The sequence below is a fragment of the Trichechus manatus genome, unplaced genomic scaffold (genome assembly GCF_000243295.1).
Source record: "Trichechus manatus latirostris isolate Lorelei unplaced genomic scaffold, TriManLat1.0 scaffold00005, whole genome shotgun sequence".
NCBI classification, from domain to species: domain Eukaryota; kingdom Metazoa; phylum Chordata; class Mammalia; order Sirenia; family Trichechidae; genus Trichechus; species Trichechus manatus.
The window spans coordinates 26,020,299-26,043,555 of record NW_004443941.1 but is presented as its reverse complement, the minus strand read 5'-3'; positions in this window follow the sequence as shown (position 1 = coordinate 26,043,555).

Genomic DNA, 23,257 nt, shown 5'->3' with positions numbered 1-23,257 from the left:
TATTTCAGATATCATTAGTCAGTTGGGGCTGCTGGCAGAATATTTCAGCAAAAGCAATATTCTATGAAACTAATTATCTAGAGCACTTGTGGAAGGGTTTGCTGAGATGAGGGTTACACTTTGATGAATTTTTCAGTAGCTGCGGAGATCTCAGAGGATTTTCTTTTGAAATGGTATTGTTGAAGAAGTAGGAGTTAACACAGTTTTGGGTGTGGGGGGAAGGACACAGAGCCCAAGATAGTGTTGCCACAGCAAAATTAGAACAAGGCTTTGGCAGTGCTTCCAACCATATCATATAATTAGGCAGGAGACAGGGTGAGGGGAAAGACTGGAAATTTGGCCTTAATTGTATTGCATTTGAAGTGTTGAGTTAAATTTCTGTTTGGATTCTGTCCCGCAATTCCTCTAGCCTTAGGAAATGGAATAATTTATCTTCATTTGTGAGTTCAGCTCCATCAAAACCTTCATTTCACTGGGTAGTGGGACTGGACTCCTACTAATCCCACAGACCCCATATCGCTTATTGCTTTGGGGAGCTCATTCTCACCTCTTTAAAAAAACAAAACAGTTCTCACAACTCATGGCAACCTCATGTGTGTCAGAGTGGAAGTGTATCCCATAAAGTTTTGAATGGCTGATTTTTCAGGAGAAGATCACCAGGCCTTTCTTCCAAGGCACCTCTGGGTGGACCAAACCTCCAACTTTTTGGTTAGCAGCTGAGTGCTTTAAAGATTTGTACCACCCAGGGACTCCCAACTATATCTCTGTACAAATGTTTTATCTCCCATCCTCTATCTAATCCTACATCTCTATTTGTCTGCAGGACAGGATTATTTGAATGTCTTTATATATTGTATTTACTATATTAAATAAACTTATTATTTTTCTCTTCTATGGCTACCTCTTCGTAGTTCATTACTGTGAGAGAACCACTTGGCTTCTCCTGGTTCCCCGAATCAAAACTTAAGAACTTTTGACATTCAACATTTGATCCCTTGTCAATTTTGCTAATTCTTTTTTACGTTATGTCTTACAGATTTGCTCCTCATTCATTTTTTCATTACTTCTAGTTAGACTTTAACAGAAACCTAGGTAATTTTTATGTTTTCTGTCTCAACCATAATCTTCTTTAAACATGGTTTTTCAATTTCATCACACATACCCCAGTTCTAGCTTCGGTTCATTCATTCATTATTTTCCACTGTCAATTGCTTACCCATTTTACGCCAGCAGCTATAATGTCACTTAGAAATAAAGAAATACAATCTCTTTTGTACCAACATATTTCCCAATGCAGATTAGCATATATATGACTTACATATGAGGATGATATCAGAATAATGCAGAGGTCATGCTGGTTCCTCTGTTTTTCATATATTAACACTTGAAGCCAAACAAATAATAGTATTGAACACTTTGAACACAAAGGTCACTAAGAAAGCTGAATGCAATAAGCCAGTACTGTATACAATGCCCAATCACCTTGTATTTTTGCTCTTCCCTCATTTTGTCCATGTACTCTGTCTTGGAAAGGTTATCACATGATTCTCCTTGATCTTTGTGCATTTTCTCTTATGTGTGTGTGTTTGCCATTTTAATCATTTTTGTGTAGTTGTTTTAAACTTTTTTATTGTCATATAGAAGCAGAGGTGGGGAAAGAGAGATGCCAAGCTACGTGAAGATCACCCAGGAACAGAAGCTCAAAGAGACAAGGACCTTCCTCCAGAGCTGACAAGGAGAGAAAGCCTTCCCCTAGAGCCGGCACCCTGAATTCAGACTTCTAGCCTCCTAACCACAGTACCATAAGAACTGGCCATTCTCCAACCATTTCAGGAAATAGCATATGATCAAGAACCAATGATACTGAAGGAAGAAGTCCAAGCTGCACTGATGGAAAACCAACTGAGAAGTTTCAACAAAGAGATGCAATGCTGGAAGTGCTCACTCGTCTATGCCAATAAATTTGGAAGACAGTTACCTGGCCAACTGACTGGAAGAGATCCATATTTATGTCCATTCCAAAGAATGATGATCCAACAGAATGTGGAAATTTATTGAACAATATGATTAATATCACATGCAAGTAAAATTTTGCTGAAGATAAATCAAAAATGGTTGCAGCAGTACATGGACAGGAAACTGCCAGAAATTCAAGTCAGATTCAGAAGAGGATGTGGAACAAGGGATATCACTGCTGATGTAAGATGGATCTTGGCTGAAAGCAGAGAATACCAGAAAGCTGTTTACTTGTGTTTTATTGACTATGCCAAGGCTTTCAACTGTGTGGATCATAACAACTTATGGATAACACTGTGAAGAATGGGAATTCCAGAACACTTAATTGTGCTCATGCAGAACCTGTACATAGACTAATAAGCAGTCATTCTAACAAATCAATGGGATACTGTGTGGTTTAGTCAGTAAAGGGGTACATCAGGGTTGTATCCTTTCACCATACTTAATCTATATGCTGAGCAAATAATCCAAGAAACTGGACTATATGAAGAAAAACTCAGCATCGGTATTGGAGGAAGTCTCATTAACAATCTGCAATATGCAGATGACACAACCTTGCTTGCTGAAATTGAAGAGGGCTTGATGCACTTACTGATGAAGATCAAAAACTACAGCCTTCAGTATGGATTATACCTCAATATAAAGAAAACAAAAATCTTCACAACTGGACCAATAAGTAACATCATGATAAATGGAGAAAAGATTGAAGTTGTCGAGGATTTCATTTTACTTGGATCCACAATTAACACCCATGGAAGCAGCAGTCATGAAATCAAAAGACATATTGCATTGGACAAATCTGCTGCAAAAGACCTCTTTAAAGTGTTAAAAATCAAAGATGTCACTTTAAGGACTAAGGTGTCCTGACCCAAACCATGGTGTTTTCAATCGCCTCACATGTATGTGAAAACTGGACTTAGATAAGGAACACTGAAGAAGAATTGATGCCTTTGAATTCTAGTATTGGTGAAGAATATTGAATATACCATGGACTGCAAAAAGAATGAACAAATCTGTCTTGGAAGAAGTACAGCCAGAATGCTCCTTAGAGGCAAGGATGGCGAGACTTCATCTCGCATACTTTGGACATGTCATCAGGAGGGACTAGTCCCTGGAGAAGGACATCATGCTTGGTAAAGTACAGGGTCAATGAAAAGAGGAAGCCCCTCAATGAGATGGATTGACAGTGGTTGCAACAATGGGCTCAAGCATAACAATGATTATGAGGATGGGGCAGGACCGGGCAGTGTTTCTTTCTGTTGTCCATAGGGTCGCTATGAGTCAGAACCTACTCAATGGCATCAAACAAGAACAACAACAATCTGTGAACATGGAATGTCCTTCCATTCATTTAGGTCTTCTTTAATTTATTTCAGCAATGATTTACAGTTTTTAGTATATAAATCTTTCACTTCATTGGTTAAATTTATTTCTAGATATTTTATTCTTTTAGATAATATTATAAATGGAATTGTTTCCTTTTCACAATGCTCATTATTGATGTGTAGAAATCCAACTGATTTTTCTGTGTTAACTTTGTATCCTGCCACAATGCTGAATTTGTTTACTAGTTCTAGTAACTTTCTTGTGGGTTCTGCGGGTTTTCTATACATACGATTATGTCATCAGTGAAAAGGGACAGTTTTACTTATTCCTTCTTGATTTGGATACATTTTATTTGTTTTTCTTGCCTAATTGCTCTGGTTAGGACTTCCAGTTCAGTGTTGAATAGCAGTGGTGAGAGTGGGCATCTTTGTCTTTCTCCTGATCTTAAGAGGCAAGCTCTCAGTCCTCCACTGAGTATGTTAGCTGTGGGTTTTTCATAAATGCTCTTTATCATATTGAAGAATTTTCCTTCTATTTCTAGCTTGTTTGGCATTTTATCCTATTTTTTAATAAAAATTTTATAGTTTTATGTTTTACATTTAAGCCTGAGATCCATTTTTGAGTTACTTTTTTACATAAGATGTGATGTTTAGGTTGAGGTTCATATTTTTGTCTGTGGATATCCAGTTGCTCTAGCATCATTTGTTGTTATCCTTCCTTCATTAAATTGTTTTTGCTCTTTTGTCAAATATCAGTTGGGAATATTTGTGTGGGTCCATTTCTGAGTCTTCTACTCTGTTCCATTGATCTATGTGTCTATCCCTCTACCAATACCACATAGTCTTGATTACTGTAGTTGTGTAATGTTTTGAAATCAGGTAGACTGAGTCTTCTAACTTTATTCCTGTAGTTGGTTTAACAATTCTAGTTCTTTTGCTTTTCCATACAAATTTTAAAACAATCTTGTCTATATCTACAAAAATACTTGCTAGGATTTTGACAGAAATTACATTAAACCTATACATCAACTTGGGGAGAGTTGACATTTTTACTATGACAGGTCTTCCAAATCCATGAACACAGCATGTCTTTCCATTTATTAGGCCTTTTTTTAATTTCTTTCATTGGTATATTGTAGTTTTCAGCATACAAGTCCTGTTCCTTTTTTATTAGATTTATACTAAAGCATTTAAGTTTTTTATTTTGAGTGATTTAAAATGATACTGTATTTTAAATTTCTTTCTAGATTCTCTTTTTTGGTCCTTTAGCTAGAAAATGCAGACTTTCATTGGGGCTTCTTTTTTGTATGTGTTGCTATTTCCAGGGTTGCCAGCTTCTTCATCTCCAAGTTTAGAATATACGAGGTAAAAAGAAAATACAAGCAACTCACCACCACGTTATTCCTTGGGTACCTAGGTCCCTAGTTGGCTCCATAATCTCTGTTATATTTTTATGCACAATTTTGATAGACCTCAAGTTTTTCGTGTGTGTGTGTATCAGTTGCACTATAGCAGAAATACATATATTAAACCTGAATTCTGTCCTTCAAGAATTCAGTTTAGAGAACTCTAAATTATTCCCACTGTCTAGTCTAATATTACATGGTAAAATAGAAGAAAAAAGATAAATTTCTTGGTTGTTAAATATCTCCTCCATCTGCCTATAGTTGATACTTAAAGCTTCACTATTTGCTTTGCATTCTAGTGGGTTTTGTTCTTTCCCTAAATAAAATATAATTGTAACCATGTCCCAGGAGAGTTCAAACACTAACACTAACATAGAATTAATACTACAGTATGAATTAATTTTTAGGTCCTTTCCTGACACTTTGCTGTGTGCAGGGTGTTTCTGTTGGATGGAATGCTAGAAGAAGGTGGGGTGCTAGAAAGATAGGCACAGGGCACAAGGTGGTGGGATGGTCCAAGATAACAGGTATGGTGGAGACCTACAGATTACCTACATTCAAGCCTGGCCCCATTATTACTGTGTGACTTTGGGCAAGTTGTTTAATCTTTCCATTAAGTAACTTAGTCTCCTCGTCTTTCAAATTGGAATAAAAATAGAACTCACCTCTTAGGGTTATCCTGAGGATACATAAGATTATCTCTGTAAAATACTTAGTCCAATGCCTGATGTAAGTAGTAAGCGCTCAAGGTTAGATTCATTATTATTATTATTCAACAGTCTGAAGTTGGGTGGATATGGGTGAGTGAAAGAAATGGGCCAATGTTTCAGTTATCCATTGCTGTGTAACAACCACTACCCCAAAAAAGTGGTTTAAAACAATAGTAATTTATTATTTCCCGTGATTCCATGGGTTGCCTGGGCTTGCTGGTGGTTCTTCTGATCCACCTGGTATAGCTGAGATCACTCAGTAACTCCATTCAGCTGGGAGCTCAGTGGGGCTGGACCGTCCATTCCAGATGGCCTCTTATCTCCAGGTCTCTCTCTCCTGTAGTCTGCTCATTCAGTAGTCAAGCTAGAGTTTCTTTATGGCATGGTTGTTAGCTTCTAAGAGATAAAGCAGAAGCTTCCAGGTTTCTTACAGTCTAGGACTGGAACTGGCACAGTGTCACTTCTGTTAGATTCTATTGGTCATAGCAAGTGATAAGGTCATCATGACAGATTCAAGGGTAGAGGGTAGACTCCACTTCATGATGGGAGGAACAGCATGCCCCTCCAGGGAGACAAGGGAGGAAGGAATTGGTTTGGAGACTATCACAGTTGGCCCTAGAGACTAATTTCAGTCTCAGAGATTTATTTTGTTCAGTTCCTGCACGCTCACCACCTGTTCTTATGCCCTGGCTCAGTCTCTGTAGTTCAGCCAAGTAAATGGACTTGCTGTTTTTCTTATAGAGCTTTCATCTTCTTGCCTTTGCTTATGTCATTCGTTTAACCTGAAATGTTGTTTTCTTTCCTCTTAGGTCACTCATGTTCACTGAGTCTTTACATTAAAGACAAACCTTAACTTCTCCAGCCTGTTTTGACTAAATTCACCCAGATTTCACCATTTCTTTCTGAGTTTTGTAGACATTTAAGTATTCAGTTTGTGTTTTATTAATTTACATTTGCTGAAAGGGTTTTCAAACTATGTGTTCCCAAACATTGCTTATGTGTATATTCCGTTCAGATTATAAATTCCATGAGGACATGGGCTATCTTAGTTTTCCTCTTCCCAGATAACCTATATCTCTTATTTTGCATGAGCTAGGGATTGCTTCTGAGTGAAACCATATTTGAGGCATTTCAAGAAGTTACAGCATATCTAAACAGCAGAGAGGTTAAGAATGCTAGATAAATAGTACATAAATATTTCATAGGTGTTCTATTGTTGAAAGAGTGAATGAATGCCTGCATGCATGAGGGCTACTGGGGCTTGGCAAATCCATTTTCAGTGGAAATTATTTTAGTGCATCAAAAGTTTATTAAGCATCTAATATGTTTCTGTCACTTCGCTAGACTCATAGATGGAAGTTAAAAAACATAAATAATACAGAGTCTCTGATCTCCAGGAATACAGATACAGGGGGAATATGTGCACATACTCACAAGGTTAATACACTCCAGCAGAGGATGCAGGGAGAGCACAGGGAGGGCTAATGAGCTCAGCATAATAGTTCAACAAATGTTTCCTGGACAAGATGATGCCAATCAAAGCTTAGTGTGTAAGCGGCAACCAGGCAAAGAATGGCAGTAGGGTAGATAAAGGCATTTCAAGCAAGGGGAACTGCACAAGGAAAGACACAAGGAGCATTTTAGCATGACGAGTACAGTGAAGGACAAGTTATCTAGTATTATTAAAATGTAAAGTGGAAGACAGCAATTTGGGGGAGGTAAGAAAGGAGAAAGGAGCCCTGGGTTAAGCACTTGGCTACTACCCGAAAGATTGGCAGTTTGAACCCACACAGTGGCTCCATGGGAGAAAAACTTGGCCATCTGCTCCCATAAAGATTATAGCCTGTGAAACACTATGGGGAAGTTCTACTTTGCCATACAGGGTTGCTATGAGTTGGGACCAACTCGATGGCAAACAACCACAACAAGAAAGGAGTGGTAGGTAGGGACAGATCATGGAGGGCCTGTTTTCCCTGAAAGGGAGCTCAGTCAGGCTTGGGAGATCACTACACCACTGCAGGCAGAAGAATAACATGGTCAACTTTGTGTGTTAGAGAGATCTTTCTGGCAGCTGGGTGGAGGATGGATTCCTGAGCATGTTAAAAGCCAGAACAGAGTGCAATGATCTACGCAGGAGATGACTTAGATGTTGAACTAGGCTGTAATAACACAAGCAGAAGAGGAAGAAGGAATGAATTAGAGAAATATTCAGCAGGAAAAGTTGGAAGGGCTTGGTGGGTGATAGGATATGGGAGATGAAATAGAAAGATGAGTCTAGATTGACCCTCTAGATTCCTGGCTTGGGTGACTGGGTAACTGTTATGTATTGAATTGTGTCCCCCAAAAAGACATGTTAAAATCTGAATCCCTGGTACCTGTGAACATGACTGTGTTTGGAAGTAGGGTCTTTGAAGATGTTTTCAGTTAACATGAGGTCATACTGGAGTAGAGTGGGCTCCTAATCATATCTGAGTGATGATGTCTTTATAAAAGAGAAGAGACAGAGAGACAGAAGAAGAAGGATGGCCATGTGAAGATGCATCTACAAGCCAAAGATCACCTGGGGCTACTAGGAACTGGGAGAAACAAGAAAGGATCTTCTTCTAGAGACTTTGGAAGGAGCATGGCCTAGCTGACCTGTTGATTTGGACTTGTAGCCTCCAGAACTGTAAGATAATAAATTTCTGCTTTTATAAGCTACTCAGTTTTTAGTATTTTGTTACAGCAGCACTAGGAAGCTAATACAGTCAGGAAATGGAAGGAGCATCTGTGAAAAGGTTGAAAATGTAGGGTGGTTGGGTTATATGGAAATAGACTTCCAGAAGGCCCAGTGGATAACTGTAGGGGTGGGGATGGGAGTGGTTGGATAGAGACAGGAGGATTAGAACCCTATGAGATGAATGTGTGGGAGATTAGGGGGGCCTTGGCTGCATTTTGTTTAGTGACCGAAGATGATATAGCTATCAGGCCCGGTGGGGTCAACTGGCCTTGAGAGTCCCCATGGAATTTAGAATTTAAAGCAGGGCAGGATCTCGGTCTTGCCTTGGGTGGGTGGGGTTAGGGGTGGTTAGTATCGATGACAATTGTAGCATCATGTGTCAATCATGTGAATGGAATATGTGATGGTGATCTCCAGGCAACACCCCCCTGAACTCCACAGGCCACTGAAGTGAGTAGAAGTCAGAATGGCAAAAAGTGGCTCCAAGAAATCTGTATATACGATTTTATTTTAGATAAATATACATCAACCATTGGTGCATTGGTGGTGCAGCAGTAGAATTCTCACCTTCCATGTGGGAAACTTGGGTTTAATTCGCAGCCAGTGTACCTCAAGCACAGCCACTATCCATCTGTCAGTGGAGCCTTGCGTGTTGCTATGATGCAAACAGATTTCAGCAGAGCTTCCAGACTAAGATGGACTAAGAGGAAAGACCTGATGATCTACAGGTAGTTCCCGAATTGCAATGGGATTTTGTTTCGTAAAAGTCAGTTCTGATGTAAGTCAAATACCTCTTTTTTTTTTTCAGTTTTCATTATTATTGCCTTGTATTATCAGTATCTTTATAAATCCGATCTTTATTTGTCTTTGGGGGTTGGAAACTTTACATATAAACTTACAGATATATTTTAATATATACATAAAAAGTACACAGATCATAAAAATTTACTCCGACTGTGAAGAAGAGATGGACACGTAGGCATGTTGGCATTTTGTCAGTTGTGGTAATAACTCCGTTTGTGGAAGGTTCTGGATCATCTGGATTATCCCTAGAAATGGGGATGGGTGTTTCTTGTCAGAAAATTAGTGAGAGTTGTCTGAATGATCTTTTTCTTTTTTTCTTCATATATTTCACAGTAACATCTTACTGATTCTTGAATCTGCCTATCGACTTTAGCAAAGTGATCAGCTATTGGATCCGTATTTTAAAGAAACTGAAGCCCCTGATTTAGTTTAGTTGCTGTTATTGCCTGAGCAAACATAGTCTGTAGGTAGCGTGCCTTGAAAGTGGTGATTGCTCCTTGATCCATAGGCTGAATCACAGCTGTCGTATTGGGAGGTAGATACTCCACTTTCACGTTTTGTTATTGCAACAATGGACTCAAGCGTAACAACAATTGTGAGGGTGGTGAAGGACTTGGCGGTGTTTTGTTCTGTTGTACATAGGATCGCTATGAGTCGGAACTGACTCTACAGCACCAAACGACAGTCCTGATTCTCTTTGTTGCTTCAGGCAAATAGAGACCACTTGTTCCTTGGATGGCCACCTGCAAGCTTTTAAGACCCCAAGCGCTATGCAACAAACTAGGAGATAGAACAGAAGCGCTAAACATGTTATTAGGCCAATTAATTGAGATTTCCCATGAAACCATGGCCCTAAACCTCCAGACCAAAGAACCAAATCCCATGAGGTGTTTGGTTGTACATAAACAGCCTCAGCATCTACTCTTTTTGTGTGTGTGTTGTTGTTGTGAATATATCTATCACACAACTTTTGCCAATTCGATTTTTTACAAGTGTACAACTTACTGACAGCAATTACAATAATTGGCTGTGCAACCGTACCCTTAATCAATGTGATTTTTTTTTAATCACCGTTAACCCACCTGTCATGGATTGAATTGTATACCCCAAAAATATGTGTATCAATTTGGCTAGGCCATGATTACTAGTATTGTGTGATTGTCCATCATTTTGTCATCTGATATGATTTTCTTATGTGTTGTAAATCCTGACTGTATGATGTTAATGAGGAGGGATAGGTGGCAGTTATGTTAATGAGGCAAGACTCAATCTACAAGATTGGATGGTGTCTTGAGCCAATTTCTTTCAGGATATAAAAGAGAGAAGTGAGCAGAGAGACATGGGAATGTCATACCACCAAGAAAGCAGTGTTACGAGCAGAGCGCATCCTTTAGATCAGAGGTTTCTGTGCTGAGAAGCTCCTAGTCCAGGAGAAGATTGATGGCAAGGACCTTCCTCCAGAGCCAACAAAGAAAGAAAGAATTTCCCTGGAGCTGATGCCCTAAATTTGGACTTGTAGCTACTAGACTGTGAGAAAATAAATTTCTTTTGGTTAAAGCCATCCTCTTGTGGTATTTCTATTAAAGCAGCACCAGATGACTAAGACACCCCCTTTTCTCCCTTCCTGCCACCCCTGATAAAATTTGATCTCTATACATTTGTCCTTTCTTGTCTTTTCATATAAGTGAGGTCATACAGTATTTGTCCTTTTGTGATTGACTTATTTCTCTCAGCGTAATGTCTTCAAGCTCCATCCATATTGTAGCAAGACTTCATTTCTCCTGCTGGCTGAATAGTATTCCATTGTTTGTATGTACCACATTCATCTATTGATGGGCATTTAGATTGTTTCTACCTTTTGACTATTGCAAATATTGTTGCAGTGAACATTGGTGTACAAGTCTCTTTCTGAGTCTCTGTTTTCAAGTCTTTTGGGTATACAGCTGGGAGTGGAATTGCTGGGTCATATGGTAGTTCTGTTTTTAGGCTTTTTTGAGGAACTGCTACACTGTTTCCTGCAACAGCTGTACCATTTTGCATTCCCACCAGCAATGGATAGGGGTTCCAATTTCCCTACATCCCCACCAATCTTTTTTTTTTTTAATCTTAGCCATCCGAGTGGGAATCAAATATTATCTCATTGTGGTTTTGATTTGCATCCTCTGATGGCTAATTATGATGTGCATCTTTTCATGTGTTTGGTGGCCATTTGACTGTCCTCTTTGGTGAAATGTCTGTTCAAGTCCTTTACCTGTTTTATGATTGGGTTATTTGTCCTTTTGTTGTTAATGCTTCTTAGTATTTTTGATAAAGATATTCAGAAGTTAAATGACTTGCCTAAATAGCAGTCACTTAGGAATGGAGGTAGTATTTTTGTTCAGGTGTCCTGATTTCCAGTTCAAAATGCTTTTTGCTATACCACCCAGTTTCTTACTAATTTGGTAACAAATAATTTAAAGGTAAATGGAAGATTTGGCATAATAAAGTGAATAATTGTCCTTTATCTGTATGGTAAGATTTAATTTTCACAGACTAGGTTTCTAATGACAAGATACTCTAAGATACTTGTACCTTAAAACAATAGTTTATTACTTCTCATTATCTTGTGGGTTGATTGGGCTCAGCTGGCAGTCCTTCTGCCACATACTATGTCAGCTGGAATCGTTCACAAGATACCCCCACCCTTCAAACTGGGCCATGCCTTTCCTTGGTGGGAAGGGAGAGCTCCATCTAAGATGGTCTGTCATCCTCCAGGGCCTCTCTTGACATGGTCTCTCATCATTCAGTATCTTAGGCTGAGCATCTTAAACGGAGCCTGGAACCAAGAGGGCCAGCTCTGTTGAAGCATAGGCCTAGAACTGCAAAGTATTATTTCTACCACAGTCTGTTGATCAAAGCAAGTTTCGAGGACAGCCCAGCTCAAGGGGAGGGAAAAGAGACTCCATCTCTTGATGGAAGCAGTGGCATGCTTACAGGAGTGGGAGCAATTGTTGTAGCCATGTTTGCAGACAAACCACCCTTGGGAGAAGAAAGGCAGTATGTATTGCCTTGTCTGACTAAGACTCCCAGTAGACAGCTGGGCAAGTGTCAATCGTTAAGGGTAACGGAAAGTTTCAAGATTATTAAGGAGGCAAATAAGCTGAAATATGATTTTTCCAGATTATCAATAAGGCTGATAGGCATGCTTTATCACTTCTTGTCTCTGAGAAAATAAACGCCTTACCTCGAACACTGTTGTGACACCCAGTAGGGCTTTTCAAGACTTTAGCTCTGCGGGTGAGAATATAATAAAGATATTCAACTACTGCAGCTTTCCTTTAGAGAGTGCTAGGGCTTGAAATGAAAGCAGTAAATTTTCCCTCTCTGTAATAATGGGAAACCCTCAAGCCATATATGTAACAATTCAAAAGTTATAGGACAGTTTACAATGAAACATTTTTATGAGCAATCAAATGCAGCAGTCAAAAGATTTTTCCTTATTTCAGCTTTTAAATGCTAAGACTTCCAGCCACACTGTGAACAAAGAACAAAAAGGAATGGAGCAAGAAGGGGGAAGAATGAAAATGTCTGGTCTCCTTTGCAAACTCTGTTGTTCACTAGCTCACGGCTGGCCTGGTCACCCTGCTGATCGTGCCTTGGTTTCTTCATATTTCAAGTGGGGGATAAAGTGAGATCTGCCTTGCCTGGCCCTGCCTGCTTCATAGGGTTATTTGGAGGCTCCAGTACGATAGTAGATGTAAGCAGTTTGAAAACTGGGAGGTGCTCTGAATGCTGTTATTATTATTTGATCCCAGTGAACAACTACATATATATGCTAATATACTATCTGTCAATATCTGAGGTGAAGATTGTTGGTTTCTTGGTAGAGGCTTTATTTTTATTACTTTTAATTGTAAGAGCCATACATACATACAATCTAATTGTAAAAAATTCAGATGTACATAGGCACAAAATAAAACCTATTTTCTTCCCGACTCCCACCCCATTTTTCCCTCTCCCCAGGGGTCACCACAGTCACATTTGGGGTGTATTCTTCCAGATCATTTCTACCCTTTTTCATGCACACAAACATAGATAGATACAGTTTTTGCATAAATAGTCTCTATTTATATGGATTTCCATACCATTAGTAGACAATTTCCTCAGAATTCAATGAAATATTTTCCACATTTGCCAAATTAAAGCATTGGCTAAAGGCTTTATACCTTTAACCACAGATAGTCTTTGCAAATCTCATACATATAAATTGTCTTTCCTCACTTTTATTACTTATTTTAAATATATTTATTTTGCTGTATAGTATGCAACTTTGTAAGAACTTTTTAAAAACTTTTCAGAACAAGATTCAAAATACATAAGTAAACATATCAAATGTTAGGTGCTTCTGCTCCCCTTCCCTCCCTGGATTGCTTTGTTTTTCATAAACAAACTCTCAAGCTGATAGCAACAAGCAACCCTTCCCTTCAATATTTTCTGACTCATTCACACTTTACAGGTTGACCTTTACCTCAGATAACCCCTTTCTCATACACAAATCCAAATTTACCTCTTAACATTCTTGCCTACTCTTTGCTTTTTTAACATTCTTACCTAGTTACCTCAGAAGCCCTAGTGACACAGTGGTTACGTGCTCAGCTGCTAACTAAAAGCTGAAGGTTCAAACCTACCAATCGTTATGTGGCAGTCTGCTTTCGTAAAGATTATAGCGTTGGAAACGCTGTGAGGCAGTTCCAGTCCTCTCAAGGAAATCTTCAGTCTTCAGCCCCTCCCCAATTCACTTCCTTGGCTAATAAAAACAAAACACAACCTGTTGCTGTCAAATCAATTCCAATTCATAGCAACCCTATAGGACAGAGTAGAACTGCCCCATAGGCTTTCCAAGGCTGTAAATCTTCAGGGAAGCAGATTGCCACATCTTTCTCCTGTGGAGCCTGATGAGTTCAAACCACAGATCTTTCAGTTAGTGTCTGTGTACTTAACCATTTAGCCACCACGGCCCTCAAATTTGACTTGCAGTATTGACAAATTTGTATCAACAAAATGTCCATTCGCTAATTTACTTGTGCTACAAGTATTTATCAGATGTCAGCTACGTGCCTGGCACCACGGACCACTGTGTTATACGAGCATGTATTAGGGGGCACGACTCCATTTATAGGGTCATAGGAGGCTTCTCTCAGGAAGTGTCAGCTTAAACTGAGATTAGAAAGCGGAAGAGGAGGAAATAACTAGGTGACTGGAGTATGTGTGTGTGTGTGAAAGAGAGACAAAGACAGAGTGAAAGCAAGAGAGCTGACCGGATTTGCATCTTGAAACAATAATTCTGACTGCAGCATAGAAAATAAGTTGTAGGGGTGCAAATGTGGATGCAAGGAGACCAATTTCAAATGATCCAATAAAAATAGATCTAGAAAATTATCAGGATTAACAGCCTCTGGTCATCTCGAAACTACCCAGACATCGACTTTAAAATCTTCACAAATGTCCATTTATCACCTTATCCTCTGAGACATATATCCATTTCAAGCATTTAAGAAAAAATTTTGAAGAACCTAATTATGATTGTTCATAGTACAACTGGGACATTTTCTTCTTTTGAAATAAACCAAACGTGGTCCTGCAACATAATGTTCTTGCATTGGAAGTTAGAATGAAAGAAGGTCCTAGTGAGGCCAGCGGGCCACCGGGGCTGAGAGGCGCTCAGACTGGCATTACCTTGGGGTACTACCAAGGTCCAGGATATGGTTCTCAGTCTTAAAATCCAAAAACTTAGTTCATTATCTTCCTGCCCCCGTCCTAATTTTTTCCAATTTCACTTGAAATCACTTATGCATGATACAAATTTTAGTATGGTCATACCTATGAAGGAGCCCTCGTGACACAGTGGTTAAAGCGCTTGGCTACTAACTGAGGAGTTGGCAGTTAGAACCTACCAGCCGCTCCATGGGAGAAAGATGTGGCAGCCTGCTTCCATAAAGATTTACAGCCTTTGAAACCCTATGGGACAGTTCTACTCTTTCCTGCAGGGTGGCTATGAGTTGGAATAAACTCGATGGCATTGGGTTTTTGGATTTATACCTATTAACAAATACTATCGAACAATTTGTCGAGGAGGCAGTACTAAGGAAATATTTATGCAGTATGAGCCAGAATTCACCAAGCACCCTGATTTGGTAGCAACAGAAACATATAAAAATCAGGAACACATTTCATTCTGGCTCTCACAAAAGGCATAGAAGAGCAATACTAACTATAATGAAGATGAACAGATACGAACATGGATCAGCTATTGCTATTTAAGGATTGTCTCTGAGAAAGGGATTTTGTCTTCTTAAAAAGTTAATGATTTTGATTTAATCCGCATGTTTGCTGTTGTTGTTAGGGGTCGTTGGGTTGGTTCCAATTCCTAGTGACCCCATGCGCAACAGAAGGAAACACTGCCTGGTCCTGCGCCATGCTCACAACTGTTGCTATGTTTGAGCCCATTGTTGCAGCCACTGTGTTAATCCACCTCTTTGAGGGTCTTCCTTTTTCACTGACCCTGTACTTTACCAAATCCACACACTAAAATATTTAAAAATAAGCCCCATTGGAGAATACTAAGGATGGATGCTGTACGAGCGATTATTTTACTTTATTGTTATAAAAATATATATAACATAACACTTGCCAATTCAACATTTTTCAGGTGTACAATTCAGTGACATCAACCACATTAATCATGTTGTGCAACCATCACCCATAATCGTTGCCAAATTTCCCATCACCATACGCTCAGGTGATATCGTTAAAACAAATTTTCATTCACTTTTATTTCATAGGATACTAATTTCTATTTTATTTTATTTTTTTAACCAGGGTTTGATATATTTACACTTTTCAGCCCCCACTTTTGTTTCTTTACTTGGTATTTCTCGACTCCCTTTTCCAGGATGCCTGAATAGTTCGTGATGGATTATTTGAAGAAGTGGATTTCAAAAATGAAGGAAAGATTTTGGGTTGGTGAAGCGTTCTGCTTGGAATTGTATCCTCTGTTGAGGTTGGAGAATGATGAGGAAAAATAAAAATACAGAAGAAGGTAAAGCAAGAAAATAAACATGACATTCTGGATAAGCAGTAAATAGTTTTGTTTATTGGGGGTAAATGGGTAATTATGGGTGTTTTCTGTAGATGTGACCAACTGGGAATTACCCATTCTTAGTCTTCCCAGCCCCAGATGTGGCTAGTCCTAACACTGAGAAAAAAAATTTAGAGTGATGTCATTATACATAGGAATTCATAGTCGAGATTTCTCATGGAAATATGGAACAGAAATAGGAGACAATGGAGCAAAGAAGAGTAGTGGCTTTGGAGTCATCCAAACCTACTTCGAATGCCAGATATGCAGCATACATGCTGGTCAAGTTTTTTTTTTTTTTAATTCCCTAGGTCAATTTTCTTACTTGTATAATGAAATTACTTTGTAGGGCTATGTGAGGGAGGAGTATGGCTGGTGCAAACAGTTTGTGATTGGCTGCTAATCTAAATGTTGGAGGTCTGAACCTACCCAGTGGCTGTGTGGAAGAAAGGCCTAGCAATCTGCTTCCATCAAGATTATAGCCAAGAAAAACCCTGTGGGGCGGTTCTACTCTGTAACATGTAGGGTCTCCATGAGTCAGGGGCCAACTCGATGGCAGCTAGTAACAACATGAACAGGAGAAAAATATTTTAAAATATATATATATATATATATACAATATAAAGTCATCTATCTGTCCATCTAAAAGTATGAATATATATTTATTTAAAATTTTCTCTCTATGTAGCTGTATCTATTTTTATATTTCTATCTCTATAGCTATGCTTCTATCATAGTAAACACTCAGTGGAGGATGCTTTCATTATTATTATGGTTCTTGTGGTAAAATAATGATTCTCCATAGATGTCCACCTCCTAATCCCTGGAACCTGTGAATATGTTACCTAACATAGCAAAAGGGACTTTGCAGATGTGATCAAGTGAAGGATGTTGAGGTGGGGAGATTGTCCTAGCGATCTGGATGAGTTCAATGTAATCACCAGTGTCCTTATAAGAGAGAGGCAGGATGAGTTGGAGTCAGCAGGTGATGTGACAAGGAATGCTGTGGGACAAAGGGAAAGATTTGAAGATGCTGTGCTGTTGGTTTGGAGATGGAAGGAGAGGACCATGAGCCAAAGGATGTAGGAAGACTCTGGAAGCTGGGAAGGGCAAGGAAATGGATTCTACCCTTGAGCTTCCAGGAGAAATGAAGCCCTGTGGACCCATTTTAGACTTCTGACTTCCAGAACTGTAAGATAATAAATTTGTATTGTTTTAAGCCACTAAATTCATGATAATTTGTTATAGCAACAGTAGGAAACAAATACAACTATGATTGAAAAGGGCCTGTTGGAGCTTCCTCGACCACTTCTGCTCTCTGGGTTGTTCACCTGTTGGGATTCATTATCACAATCCCATAGGAGCTGGAACCTTATAAGGGAGACCCTGAAAGCTCTCAGAGGAGGGCTCCCCACAGCTGTCCTTGGAGACTCCCAGGCAGGTGCTGTGTCCTCTACAACAACAGCACACAAACTGCATTTGCCATGCACCTCCTGTTGAGCAGAGCTGGAACATGGTGGGAGCTCAGGGGACCTAAGGAATGAAGACAAGGAGAAACAGAAGCCTGCCCACACGCATTGCAAGTGGTGGATTGCCGGCTGTGGTTTCCCTGGAAGTCTCTTAAATGGCTTTCAGAACATTCTTTGTTGGGGCCCTACATTCTTTGGCAGGGTTGCCATGACCCAAGGGGTGTGGCTAGAAAGCCACATCCTCTGGGGTGTTTTGTGGCCTCCTCCGCAGCGTGGCAGAGGAACCCTGACTTAAAGGACCCACCTCCTTCTAAAGCTATCACTCAGTAAATGCCTCCTAGTTTTTTCTATTTATCCTTGAGATGAAGAAGTTTCTCCAACCTCCCACTGTGAAAAAGACTTTGTCCTAAAGTTTTGGGGAACTGTTATTTAGAGTTCTTACACTTGCATTTGAATTGTGGTGTTGGTGAGGAACACTGAATATACTGTGGACTTCCAGAAGAATGAACAAGTCTGCCTTGGAAGAAGCACAGCCAGAATGCTCCTTGGAAGCGAGGATGATGAGACTTCATTTCAGGTAGTTTGGACATGTTATCAGGAGGGAACAGTCCCTGGAGAAGGACATCATGCTTGGTAAAGCAGAAGGTCAGTGAAAAAGAGGAAGACCGTCAACGAGATCGATTGACACAGTGACTGCAACAATGGGCTGAACATAGCAACGATTGTGAGGATAGCACAGTACCGGGCAGTGTTTTGTTCTGTTGGTACATAGGGTCACTATGAGTTGGAACTGACTAGATGGCACCTAACAACAGCACGCTTGCTAAAATACCACCCCAATCCCCAAAGCAAAAAATAAAAAGCAACATTCCACCCTCTCCCGAAGCAATGATTTAGCCACCATGGTCAGACCAGAGGCCAGGTCAATCAATATCCTATTTGGCAACTCCTTTCTCACTCCTCCATACACAGCCTTAGTCTATAGCTGTATTAAGGCACTTATTCCAACATTTTGGAATTATTTGCATTTCCTCAGATTCCGTACTTTTTTCGATGTTGGAATCATGTCTTATAGATCTTGGTATTCCCAGAGATTAACATTGTTTGACACATACTTGACCTATTGATATATTTTTTTTTTTTATGAATGGTTAAAGAACTTTACCCTATGTAGTTATTTATGTAGTTGCTACCCACCAATTGCTATTTTTAAATTGAGGTGTAATTTATATACGCCTACCTAAAAGTTTAAGTGTTCAGTTCAATGATTTTTTTTACAGTTAAATATATCATGATGAATACACTGAACAAGAGGCAATCACTATTCATATATTTTTTGACTATAGGTCAATTTTGCCTATTTTGGGACTTCATATAAGTGGAATTTCACAATATGTAGTTTTTTTGGTCCAAGTTCTTAATATTTTAAGATTAGTCCATGTTGGTGCATGGATTATTTATTTTTGATTAGTATTTTGATTTATGAATGTACCACAATATATTTATTCATTTTCCTATTGATGAACATTTGGGTTGTTTCCAGTTTGGGGCTATTATGCATAAAGCTTCTCTGAATGTTCTTGTGCAAGTCTCTTTGTGGACATGTGTTTTCATTTCTTTTGAGAAATATTGAGGATGGAATTGCTGGGTCATAGGACAGATGTAGAAGTTAATTTTATAAGAAGCTGGTAAGCTGTTTTCCAAAGTGATTTTAACATTCTCCATTCTCACTAGCAGTGTTTGAGAGTTCCCGCTTTAACACATCCTCATTAAATTTTTTTAATAGACTTTATTTTTTAGAACTGTTTTAGGTTTACAGAAAAACTGTGCTGAAAGTGCGGGGTTTGTATTTACCCCTTTGCCTCGCCCATTCTTTCTCCTATTAACATCTCACATTGCTGTGATACATTTCTTACAATTGATGAAGCAATATTGATATGTTTTTATCAACTAAAGTGAGCCCTGGTGGCACAGTGATTTAAAGCACTCTACTGCCAACCAAAAAGTTGGCAGTTCAAACCCACTAGCCACTCTGCAGGAGAAAGATGTGACAGTCTGCTTCCATCAAGATTGACAGCCTTGGAAACCCTATGGGGCAATTCTACTCTGTCCTATAGGGTCACAGTGGATTTGGATTTTTTTTTTTGTATTATCAACTAATTCCATAATTTACCCTAGGGTTCACTCTTTGTGTTGTATAGCCCTATGGCTTTTAACAAATGCTTAATGTCATGCGCCCACCATTACAGTATTATTCAGAATAGTTTCACTGCCCTGAAAATGCCCTGTGCTCCACTTACTCATCCTTCCTTCCTCTCTTGGTTAACACTGGTCTTCTCAGTCTCTAGAGTTTTGCCTTTTTCAGAATGTCATATAGTTGGCATCATACATTATGTAGTTTTTTCAGACTGTCTTCTTTCACTTAACAGTATGCACTTAAAGTTTCTCCATGTCTTTACATAACTTGATGTAACTTGATAGCTCAAGAGCTCATTTCTTTTTATCACTGAATAATACTTCATTGTATAGATGTACCACAGTTTGTTTATCCATTTACCTACTGAAAGAAATCTTGGTTGCTTCCAATTTATGGATGAATAAAGCTGCTACAAACATTCATATGCAGATTTTTATGTTGACCGTAAGATTTCATCCCACCTGAGTAAATACCTAGGCTACAGGGGCCTGGAGTTGGGTATTTCCTTTTCCCCACATCCAAAGTTAGAGGAGTTTCTCCTTCCCCAGGTGGAAGGCTGGATGGCGATGGAGCTGGGTATTTCCCCTCCTCCAAGTTGGTTAGACTCTAATAAAACTCATGTTGTCTAGGCTCTGGTGAAGCCATTTCTCTTTAAGGCAGGCCGTCGTCAAGGAGAGCAGAGCATTATTACAAAATGGTTATTTTTCCCTTCCCCCTGCTGGAAACATGAGGAGATTCTTCTCTGAACTTCTCAGTGAAAACCTGGTGGAGCTTCTGGAGGTGAAACTCATGAAAATGTGAGGATGCTCGTCCCTCTCACCCAAGGCTGGGCCTCCAGGAGATTTTATTTCTCAATCTAGTTCCAGCTCAGAATCCCAAATTAGCCAATTACTTTTCAAATATTCCTACCTGACCCTTGGTCTTGTGTTGGAAGCAGAGGCAGCAGTGGTAGTCTCTGCTCCTTGTAAGTGGTGATTCTCCGTATCAAAAGTCTGTTTGTCTCTCCAGTTTTCGGGGAAGCAGTTTGCTCTGTGACCTCAATTCTCCAATGGATCTAAGAATAGTTGCTGATTTTCAGCTTTTTTCTTGTTTTGAGGAAGGGAAAGATGACTTCCAAGCTCCTGACACGCCAGAACAGAAACCATAAGTCCCTCATTAACTTCTGGTGTTGTCATACGTTTTTATTTTAGCCATTCTAATGGGTGTAAAATGATATCTCATTGTGGTTTTCATTTGCATACCTTTGATGACTAATGATGTTGAAAACCTTTTCATATGCTTACTGGCCACATTTATATCTTCTTTTTAAGTGGCTTCTCAAATCTTTTGCCCGTTTTTTAAAAATTAGCTTGTTTATCTTGTTATTATTAATTTGGTGTTCTTTATATATGCTGGGTACAAGTCTTTTGTCAGATTTATGTACTGGCTTGGCTAGCCCTATTCATTTTCTTAACTGTGTCTTTGATATGCACAAATTTATATTTTGATGAAATCCAATGATCACTTTTAACAGTAATTTTTGTGTCCTCTTCAAGAAATCCTTGACTACCACAAGGTTGCAAAGATATTATTTTATGTTTTCTATAAGGCACTTTATTGTTTTAGGTTTTATTGTATGGGGTGAGATAGGAGTCAAGCTTATTTTTGTTTTTCATACGGCTATCCCATTAATCCCACACCATTTGTTAAAATGTTTTCCTTTCTTCAATGAAGTATCTTGTCATTTCTTGTCAAAAGTGAATTGACTGTATATGGGTGGGTCTATTTCCGGATTCTATTCTATCGATATATTTGCCTATCTTCACATCAATAGTAGAGTCTGTTGATTACTCTAGCATTATATTAAGTTTTGAAACTAGGTATTGTTAGTCTTCCAACTTCATTCTTTTTTCAAGACTGTTTTGGCATATTCATATCACTTTTAGACTCAGCCTATCAATTTATCTAAAAAAAGTCTGCTGGAATGTTGATAAGGATTGTATTGCATCCATAAATAAATCTGGGGAGAAAGAATGTCTTAACAGTATCAAGTCTTCCAACTCATAAACAAAGTATATCTCTTCATCTCATTTGGTCTTCTTTAATTTATCACAGCAGTGTTTTATAGTTTTTATTGTAGAGGAATTGTACATCTTTCATTAGAGGACTTCATGATGGAGGTAGCAGTTGAAACTGGGCCTTAAAGGAGATGAAGGGTTTTATTTTTCAAAATTAAAATAAATGAGAAATAACACTCCACAGACGTCTATTTCTTTCCAACACCTTTCCTCTCATGCGTATTCCTGGAAAAGTTAGAAATTAATTAAAAAGTCACGTGATCAGCAAATAACTGATGAAAGTCCCACCAGTTCTGTCTTTGGAGTCTCTGGAGATACGTTCACCTTGGTGCCAACAGAAATTTCTGTGAGTGATAGAGGGAAAGGCAAGCCTGAGCAGCTCCTTTACTCAGTATGTCATACTGTGATGGAAATATTGTTGATGGGAAGTGGACAGTGTCCCAGAGTGAACAAGTTTTATGGAAGCACAAAGTGGAGGGAACCAAAAGATCAAGAAGTGTTATGTATTTTGAGTCCAAACAGTGGCAATAGAGGTGTCACCCTGATTTCACTGTCATGGAGAGCCTCGAGCTAATCTCATTTGCATTGTATCCACGAATTTTCTGGACACATAGAATTTAGAAGCATAGAGCATTTGTGCTTAAAGGATAAGCTTAAAGTAACAAGAATAAAATAAAATGTTTTCTTAAAACCCCAGTCCAAGTTGGCCATTACATTGCTGCTGGGGTTTTAAGAAAACATCTTCCTTTATCCTTGTTACTTTAAGCTTATATTTTAAGCATCAATGCTCTGTGCTTCTAAATTTTATGTGTCCAGAAAATTGGTGGATACAATGTAAATAAGATTAAATGGCCGACTTGGACTACAGTCCATTCTATAATTCTTTAGATTGATTTCAGCTGCGAGCACTGTGACGCATGTTTGTGCGGCTCACACCTTCATGCAGGAGAGGTACAAGCTTCGTGTTTATTAGATAAAGCAAATGGCCTTAAAGCCATGCCGCTACTCACCCAAGAAGTGTTTTAGCCAGTTCTCTTCAACAAGAGGAGAAGAGTTGTTACTGTGAGAACTGCAAAAGGTATTTGGAGTTAGAACTGTCCCCATGGGTTCCAAGTATAGTCACATACTTAGACCTGTTTTCAACTTTTGAACTTTGGAAACAAAAAGAAAGCAAAGCCCCCACCAAAGGGAGCAAGATGATCCTTGCCATGCTTTCTGGATACTTCCTTTACCTACTAACACTCTTATTTTATCATTGCAATTGAGCATTATCCCCTGACTCTCCACCACTCAGCTCCCTTTGGCCGGTGAGGTGGACTTACATGATGCACTCTTTACCTAACAGCATAAGATAAAAATATGTAAGTTAAGTTCCAATGACTCTGGAGGCTGTTGGAAGAACAATCTCCATCACTCTCCTTGGGAAATTCTTCTGAC